The sequence below is a fragment of the Nipponia nippon genome, unplaced genomic scaffold (assembly GCF_047370975.1).
Source record: "Nipponia nippon isolate SJK-2023a ecotype South Korea unplaced genomic scaffold, ASM4737097v1 scaffold_15, whole genome shotgun sequence".
Classification (NCBI taxonomy): Eukaryota; Metazoa; Chordata; class Aves; order Pelecaniformes; family Threskiornithidae; genus Nipponia; species Nipponia nippon.
In genome coordinates this window covers 1,735,264-1,744,110 of record NW_028262331.1, presented here as the reverse complement: position 1 = coordinate 1,744,110, position 8,847 = coordinate 1,735,264, and the positions used below count along the sequence as shown (strand labels likewise).

Below are 8,847 nucleotides of genomic sequence, written 5' to 3'. Positions count from 1 at the left end.
GATCGTAGGATTTTCTTTTCTCTAGAATACTAGGTTTGAGTTTTCGCTCTTGTAAAGGAGGGTCACTTTGCTGTTATCTGTTCTTTTAGGCCTGTGGCTGTCTTCAGGAAATTCTGACAAATTCTTTGAATGGCTTATGTATTGGTAAATATGGACTTAGTAGCCTGTAAAATATCTGGTGGGTATAAAAACAGTGCTTTAACATTAGCCTGGGAGAGGATGTTTTATGAGGATATTTATGCTTTTGAGGAAGGGACAGAATGAACAGGAGGTCTAAAAGGAAATGAACGGGAATGATTTGTACATAATAGAATACTCAGTTCCAAAATAAAATGTTTTTTTATGTGAATTTCTGAACCTGCAAGTGGTGCAAAGACAGGTAATAGGGCTGATGATACTTGTGAATCTTTTCTTCCTGTAGGTAGCTGAAGACCTGTTGAAGATAATAATAAATTCTTTCGCTGCTGAGCATCAGAGAAATCCCAGAAGTTCCTAATTTGCCACAGGTATGAAAAAAATTATTAGAGGCGTTACTGGAAAAGTTATGGCAAAATCGCCTATTTGGCTTCACTCAGTAAAGCTGTTGCAATTTTATTCCAAATGTGGAACACAAGGGGAACAGGCTATCTGGCAATGGCACCAGTTTGGGATTGTGGAGCTCAGTATTGTCTTTTCAGTTCAGTCAGAGACTCACAGGCTTATATAGTTTACCCAATATCAAAATAAGTCTAATTTTCCGAAGTTCTCCATGTATATTATACACCGTATTTTTATCTCCATCCTGTAGATCTATGAAAACAATAAACAAGAAAAGTCACTCTCTGGGTGGAGAACAAAACTCTCCTGATGATAACTTTAAAAGACAAAACAGGAAATGTCATTTTGAAATGTTCTACCCAAAATGAAGTAATGGTTTCTAAAGCCCCAGTGCAGCCACGGTCCGAGATTGTTTGCCAACAGAGCAAACAGAAAGCTGGACCATGCCAGCTTCAGGAAGCAGAGTTCAGCTCTCTGTGAATCCCGGTTTTGCTGTGCATATTCCAGAGCAAGCCGAGTTTCTCAGGGCTGCTAAGTCAAGAACTGGGTCTTGCCAGTAACCAGACTTTCAAATTCCCCAAATACTGACACATATCAGTCCAGAGGAACCCAAAGCTAATGAAGATATTTTCCTTTGAAATCGGACCAAAGGCTCGCTTCTCATATTTTCCCTGAGGGGTGCACAGATCACAAATTTGAAAGTACTGCCAACTTCAGTAGACACAAGTTTCCTAAGGATAGTCATCCCATAGCAGTTAAACCAAAAGCCATTTCAGGTAATTTATGTGTCTGCTCCGCCTGTGATGTTGTGAAATCCCTGTAGCCTACTAGGAGGGTATATGGGGAAACTTGCCCCTGTTGTTGGAAGCTAGTACATTTCCAGGAAGCATTTTCATTTTGCTTCATTGCCTTTTTCTAGTGTTTTCCTGGAAAACTTTCAGCAGCTCTAATTCTGCCTTATGTGCTTAGGTGGCAAACACCTCAGGGCACAGCCTGGCACAGTGAATGTGTGCATGTGGTACTGAACCCTCTTTGCAGCCGAGTTGTAATGCCTAAAGGCCACCACAAAGCTCCAAATACTCAGCGAGACTTGTATGCTTGGCCAAGGCATGTCTTCCACCATGTCACAGATAACACATCGTACCTAGCTGAAAGAGCTTTGGTACTTTGCTTAGGACCTCACACAGCTGTAGAAATAAGACGTGAAGGGGAATTGCTGTCTGCAGCACCAGGACGGTGCTTCCCCTCAAAGCAGCTGCTGCGCGTTGTTCTGTGATGACTTCAGCTGTTCCCTGTGGGGCTGTTTGCTCCTTTAGATTTGCTTAGTTTTGGATCTGAGTCACCTGTGCTGGACTTTGTGTAATGCTGGAAAAGATGGCTCACTAACCAGGTATGAAACAACCGAGACTGTGCAAAGACAAGGATACTACTTTGCCTTAACAGGATGGGCTTTGGTGCCAGAGTTTTTTCAGGGATTTAAGTGTTGCCCAGCTTTTTCAGGCAGTAAAGGAGCACTTTAAGGTGCAATTTGATGGATGCTTAAACCAGTAGCTTTGCCTACCTTTCAGGTGAGCTTCTCTCACAGGTGGGAGGTGATAGTATGGGTGAAAGTATGCAGGTGCTTGCTCATAGGCTACAGCTGCAGCTCAAGCTTGGAGGAAGAGGAGGGCTGGGAGGTTTGCTCTGTTCCTTCTCTTACTTCAGTCATCCTAAACCAGGTCAGGGTACAAGCGAATAAACTTAGCATCTCCTTGAACCACAGAGAACAGGTGAAGGCTTGCAGTTACACACTGAAGATGAAACTCTGTCCATCTTGTGAAGAGTATTGTTATTCCCAGGAGTCTTGGTAGGTCTTGGGTTTTGCTGATGTCTTGCAGTATGTGTTGGGCTGATTGTCTAATGATCAAATGGCCCCTGGTTTTTTAGCATTTCTGCATCTCACAGACTTAAATGTTTTTTGGTTGTTTGGGGGGTTTGTTGTTCTTGTTGTTGTTGGGTGGTTTTTGGTCATGTTCGTAAGAGGAGTTTTATAAATGGGGAACCCAGTAAAAGAAAAATGAAGTTCAAGACTGCATGGAGCTGGTAAAGGAGAAGGGGATGAGACTTCAGCTGTGGTTTCCCAAGTTCATCCTTTTCACCAGCTCAGTAGGCATCATTAGCAGTGTTTTATTCTGGAGACTGAGTAGCCAGATGAAACATGAGTTAGGAAGGAGAGGAGCAATGCAGAATAACGTGTAAAGCCCCAGAGCTGGTCACTTCAAACCATGAATGACTTTTGTTTTGGAGGAATTCGTTCTGCCACTGCTAGTGCTCAGGCTGCTCTTTACATGAATAAAAGACTTACCTCTTCTGGGTTGCAATGTAGCATTTTTTACCTGCCCTAAATTCACTTAACTTTAACTTAATCGCTCTGTATTTTTTAATGTTTCTGTGAGACTACCATGTTGCTGTCTCAGCAGTAATGGTGAGAAGTTGAAAGAAGTTAATCGTGCTGTGTAGCTCAATGCCTTATGGTTTATTATTAAGAATAAAGACAAGCACTCCACTATTTTATCTCTAATGTGCAGTTAACTTAATTCCTAATCCTCTAAAGAGATGGTGTTCTTCCTAACGGTTTGGCTTCTGCCTTCCTTTCAAGCTGCACACAAAACTTAAAAGCTGAAACGCTCAGTGCTGAGAAAATTTTAATAAATGCATGCATAAGTCAGTCTTCATTAGCTTCTCCTTAAACATTCAGGGAGAGAAGTTTTCCTTTTACTGGAGTGCCTAGTTGAAATTAATGCTTAGCAGGCTGCTTTCCTGTTCCTCTTGTGTGTATAATGGCCATCGACTCATGGTGCAGTGCCAACAGATACCCACGGACTGATACAATGCTAGCTTAGTTCTCTCCTTTAAATGTTGGTAACTGTCTAAAGTGCCTATTCCTCCTCGGCTGTTAGTTCTTTTCTTAGCCTGGCTGCCGCCTCCTCCCCGTTATTTTCATAGTTCCTTGCTAGATCTGAGTATTCACGGAGGACATGTGGGCTGTGGTACAAGTTAATAAGCTTCTGCAAGCAGCTAGATCTTTACAATGGTAGTTTTCTTCCTTTTCAGTGTATTACAGCGCAACAGTATTTAGCAAACAGCTTAACAAGCTTCATCTGCAGAATTTTGGCATTGTTGTGTTTTCAGTTGTGGAAAAACTTGCACTTTTGTCTCTGTTCACTCTCTGTCTGGGATGCTCCAAAAGTGCCGAGATGACATCTGTGCTCAGATGAAGTTTTCAAACTGCACGTAGTCACCAAACCCCCATTGTTTCAGAATATTGTTTTCATTGCCCCTTTCTTTTGGGTACGTTTAATTTTAGCCTCTTGCAGTCTTCCTGCTTCACTAGTATCCTCCACATTCATCTTACTCCACTCAGCTAATTGGATTAACGCACTTGCTATATTTATTGTACAGTATTGATTTGATAATACCAATCCTCCACTCTGGGCTGTAATCTCATATTTTCTCTGGCCTCAAAACAGCCTTACTAAATGCCCCTCCTCCCCCACCTTTGCACTTAGACTTCATATAAAATCACAACAGTGATTAAAAGCCCTGGAGCTAATCGTGCTCTGCCCTGCAGGCCCAGCGTGCCTTGCTGACTTCATAAGCACCGAAGGCTAAGGTAAAGGTGTTGGATAATGATCCCACATCTCTTAATAGCTGCTCGATGCTGACAGAAATGACCTCTGAAAGTCAGAGGCTTGTGTTTTTGCAAGTGGTTAGTCACTTGGGTGCTTAGCTTTGGTACCTTTGGGGGACGTTAAATACCTCAAATATTTGCTTCCCTGTGCTTACTCTTCAATGTTCAAACTTCTGGCAAGAGCTCAACATCCAAATTCCCTGGTGACCCATGAAAATCTCTGCCTAAGTGTCTAAAGCATATAAATCTTAAGCTTTCCTAGAGTTAAGAAATGTTTGCAATGAGGCGAAGTCTGATTCACTGAAATTAGCAGCAGCTTTCCAGGAATTGTGGCAAAATGGAACCTGTGTTGATCCGCGCTGGGCTGGACAGTGGTGTTCCCCCGCTTCTCTTCAAATGAGCTGAGGCTTCCTCCTACCTAACCTGCCTTTGCTTGGCTTCGTGTGGCTCCGAATGCGTGCGAGGCTCCCTCCATCCCGCCCCCGCTGAAGGCTTGTGTGCTGCAGAGGGAGGAGGGAGTCCAAGGCTAATCCTTTGCAAGGAGCTATTTGCACTTGGGTCCTGGCAGTTCTCCCATCTCTTCCACAATACTACTGCAATAATGACTTATTTTGGCTGGAGGGAAATGGGAAGCAAAATGGGCTGCCTGCCCCTTTTTGCTGTTGATGCAGCATTTTGGAAATAGGGCTTGCCCCCACTCAGACTGGCTGTACAGTCCAGAGCAGCGGCTGATGTGCTCACGCACAGAGTACAGTCTCCAGGTGTAGGCAGTTTCATTTTCTGTCTCACTCTGCAGTTGTCACAGTTTTAAAGAATATTTTCATTGTACTATGGCAGTTGTAAGACACTTCCTTGGTTTGACAGCTTCTACGCCAGCTCACTACTCTCATCACACGGATGAATTTCTCTTTTACGTTCAGTAGCAACATTTCACTTCTCTGAGATCCAAAGCTGTAGGGTAGGCAAGGAGAGGACAACCCTCAGAAGGTAACAGGCTGTAAATACAGGGGGGGTGTGGATGTTGTCACTGGGATACCAAAGGAAGACAGGATTGTGAGGGGATTTTTTTGTGGTGCTATTTGACGTTACATTGACTTCAATTTTAGTTCATTCCTTAAAGAAACCCTCCTGAGGCTGAAACCACAACCCAGGACAGCAAACATCTTGTGGTATTTTGCCGTCTTTTGCGTATGTTGGTGGGGAGTCAGGGCCTCCAAAGCTCCCTGCAGACTGCGTCGGGGAGGTTATTTAAAAAAAAAAAAAAAAAAAGGGGAAAAAAAAAAAAAAAAAAAAAGCTGAGGTCTGTTCTTGCCCCTTTCAGAGACTGGGCAGTGTTGTACCTCCTGCAGGAAAAGAAACTGAGGCAAAGCAATCTCTACAGAGACAGTTGCGCACTGGGGTTTTTCATGCTGGTGTTCTCAAGCTTGTGTTGGGCCAACCTCTCTGCTGTTGAGTAGGTCACCGCTCATGATGCCAGACCCAGTAGGGTGGCCAGTTCTGGGTCAGGGTGCTGGGTTTGGGGTGTGCTAGGCCTGCTTGCTGCTTTTTGCTCCCTTGTGGCCTTTTGTGTCCATGAAGCTATGCCAGACGGTGCTTCATCTTGAAAGCTTAGCGTTTTATTTCCTTTACTTTGCATCTAGTAGACGGATATCTGATCAGTGCTTTGCTGTAAGTCGCTTTCATGGCAGCTTTGAGAAAGGAAACCTTTGTGATGCTTTTCTGTGTTAGAAAAATGTTCCTTGGGTAAAAGTTACTCCTCCTATCTGCAACACCTTTTCCAGCTTCTCTCCAACTCCCGTGTAGGCTGTAAACTACTTTTAGCAGTCACTTTGTTATTTTTCTTCCTCTAAAGCATTTTCCAGATTCACTTCCGACTACCTCCTTTCCTCCAAGGTCTTGCTTCCCTGGGAGCCCTGTGAAATACTTGACACAGCCACAGCGCAGGCAGGAACAGAAAGGAAGGAGGGCAGTGGGATGGGAGCGCTCAGGGCTAAGCCCTGTCCCCCCTCCTTCCCCCAGCCCCTGCAATTGGAGGTCGCATGTGTGCGTTTGGGGGTAGTTTCAACCCCCTATGGACAGGGCTGTGGAGCTGGGATCTGGGTGGCCCAGGTTTGCCAGTGGGATTTTGGGGGCAATTGCTGAGGATTTCCATGCAGCCTGGAGGTCAGAGGTTGGCAGAGAAAGTCCTTTTGCATCTAGAGGGCTGGAGCTGTGCCGCAGGGGACAGGAGTTGCCAAAGCAGTGCGTGTGGGGAAGCCCTGTTGCAAATGGAGAAGCAAGATCTGGGGAGCTGTGCATGGGTTGGGGCGGGGGCTGAAGGGCGTTGAGCTGAATGGTGCGAGAGCTGGCTTTTTTGGAGCGTTAGTGCAAGTATTTAAGAAATACCATGTTTGGAAGAGGCTGGAGCTTGTGGATGGGGCTTAGGACAGGCCTGAGAAAGGCAGGGAGGGGCGTGCCCTCTGTCTATTCCCCCCCAAAAAAAAGGCTAATCCCTAATGCTTGGAAAAATCTGATTTTCATCGGGAGTGAGTGTAAATGCTGCATTTCTGATCTGATTGTGTTTGCTTGCTGACTTCAGCTTTGTTGCCGTATGGGGCGACATGCCCCATGGGGCAGGAGAGCAGCGACCTCTGCTAGAGCTGTTGGGAGTGATGGGTTTTGAGTGTGTAGGATAGCTTGACCTTTAAAAAAAAACACTTCCTTTTGGACTGGAAAGAAAGCAAATATTAACTGCTGCTTCAACTGCTTAAGCATGTCTAAACTTCATTTTGCAACATCTCATTTCATGTCCCTTATACTCTTACGTGGTGTCAGTACTGCTGTCATCCTCTGGTGCTGGATTGTTGAAATTGTTAGCAGTGGAGTTACTTTAATACTGAAAAGCAAAGTGTCAAACTACTGCAGTGCAACAGAAATGACAAATGGCTTTTACTAGAACAGCCTTTTAAAACTGAAGCTAGGAGACCGTGGGCCTTCGCTTTGGATGAGGGGGGACATAGGACGTTTGCACTAGTTGTATGTAGGTGTTTGTGTGGTCTTACTAGCCTAACAGCAAATGAAACCATTTTGTCTCAGGAAATCTCATGTTCTCTGTGGCGTACTCTACAATGATCCAAGCCTGAGGAAACGGGTTAGTCAAAACAACAAACCCCTGGTTTTAGGATGTCTTTTTGATGCAAGTTTTCTGAGGAGCTCTAGCTCCCACATCAGAGAAGATGACAAGGAGGAGGATATGCTATTGCTGCCACTTTGCCGTGAAAGCACCTGCATGACCCTTGGCTCCCACTGACCACGACCGTAACCTGTAGAGCTCTGCTCGGAAACAATCCTGCTGGCTCTTGATGCCCAGAGCAGAATCTCAAATTGTGCGTTTCACTATTCCCTATTCAAAGATTGTGCCTGAGTTGTCTTTCTGCATTTGATCCACTGAACCTTTTTCTCTTTTGTTTTTTGCTAGTTTGTCTGTTGCTTTCCTCGTATACACTTCAGAGACTGGGTGGAAGTAGCTAGGCTGCTGAGAATGAGTGGGGAGGGAGAAATACAGCAGAAAAACTGCTAGTTGTATCTGCTCAACCTTAGCCATTCCTTGCCAAAATAAGTCTTTTTCACTTCCTTTCCTTTTGATAATTTATCTCTGACTGAAGTTTTACTTGTATTTATGAATAAAGAAATAAATTTTCCCCTCAGAGAAAAGGATTACTTATTACTCTAACTGGCTAATTCTTTACACTTCTTCTAACAAACAGTGCAGTACTGATAGCATGCGGGTTTTGGGAGGCCCAGCCCTCGGCTGTGGCTAGCACGGGAACTGTGAACAAATGTTTTTCCAATCTGTGGCTGTCTCCAAACAACAGGGCAAGGCTCATGAAATGGGAGTATAAGCTACTTCAGGGCAAGACTTACAAGGAGTGGCTGAGGTCCCTGGGATTGTTCAGCTTGGAGAAGAGAAGGCTGAGGGGGGACCTCGTTGCAGCCTACAGCGTCCTTGAGGAGGAGGTGCTGATCTCCTCTCTCTGGTGACCAGAGACAGGACACGAGGAAAGGGAGTGAAGCTGCATTAGGAGAAGTTCAGATTGGATGTTAGGAAAAGGCACTTCACTGGGAGGGTCGCTGGAACAGGCTCCCCAGGGAAGTGGTCAGGGCACCAAGCCCGTCGGAATTCAAGGAGTGTCTGGATGATGCTCTTAGTCATATGGTTTAGTTTTAGGTAGTCCTGTGAGGAGTAGGGACTTGGACTTGATGATCCTCATGGGTCCCTTCCAACTTGAGATATTCTGTGATTCTATAACATACCATTCTTTTGGTTTATGGAGTAAATACTTTGCAAGGCAAGCAGGCACATGAAATCAGCTCAGCTGCCTGCATCCAATGAATGTACTTTTGGGTGGAAATGTCCGTCAGGTGTTTCTGAATTGTGTGCAAACAGGCTTGTTATGGCCTGGTAATATCTACGTTGCTGGACAGAAAAAAAGTCTTTGCTAAACAGCATAGTTTTGTAGTAGATAGCTTTGATTTAAAAAACTGAGCTTGCACATTAGGTTTTGTAGCTTCCCCGGCATTTAAGTCATGCTTGGCAATTACCTGAGGGGCATGGACGTCCTCTGGCGTTCTGGCATTGTCAACGACAGTTGAGTATTACT

General features: G+C 44.8%; 1 long non-coding RNA gene across 1 annotated transcript in view; it reads left to right on the top strand.

Annotated features, from left to right (window-relative positions):
- Positions 1-2,279: 2,279 nt before the first annotated feature.
- Positions 2,280-8,847, top strand: part of LOC148056282 (uncharacterized) — a 48,486-nt gene continuing 41,918 nt past the window's right edge. Inside the window, exon 1 of the long non-coding RNA XR_015703480.1 lies at positions 2,280-2,383. This is a non-coding gene — a long non-coding RNA (uncharacterized LOC148056282). The remainder of the gene's footprint in view (positions 2,384-8,847) is intronic.